Below are 304 nucleotides of genomic sequence, written 5' to 3'. Positions count from 1 at the left end.
TACTTGTTACCGCTCCTGCGTTAAGCGGGTAACACGACGCATAAAAAAGTTCCTGGTAATCCGCACTGATTGTCACAATCGAAATGTGGCCACGTTTCTTTTTCTTTATCACATCCAGCTAATGACGTCACTGCCCCATCCTACCGGAAGTGCTACACAGATCACCCAAAGGCATCCGCCCTTTTGTAAGGCACAGCATTCCACGTGGGAAGGATTCTATGAGCTCACTTGAGCTCAGTGGCATTGGCTTCACTGGTAGTATGCAAGGACATGTTCGAACATATTCATATTCATACACACGCGA

The sequence above is a fragment of the Penaeus monodon genome, chromosome 27 (genome assembly GCF_015228065.2).
Source record: "Penaeus monodon isolate SGIC_2016 chromosome 27, NSTDA_Pmon_1, whole genome shotgun sequence".
Classification (NCBI taxonomy): Eukaryota; Metazoa; Arthropoda; class Malacostraca; order Decapoda; family Penaeidae; genus Penaeus; species Penaeus monodon.
Note: the sequence above shows the minus strand (reverse complement) of the source record.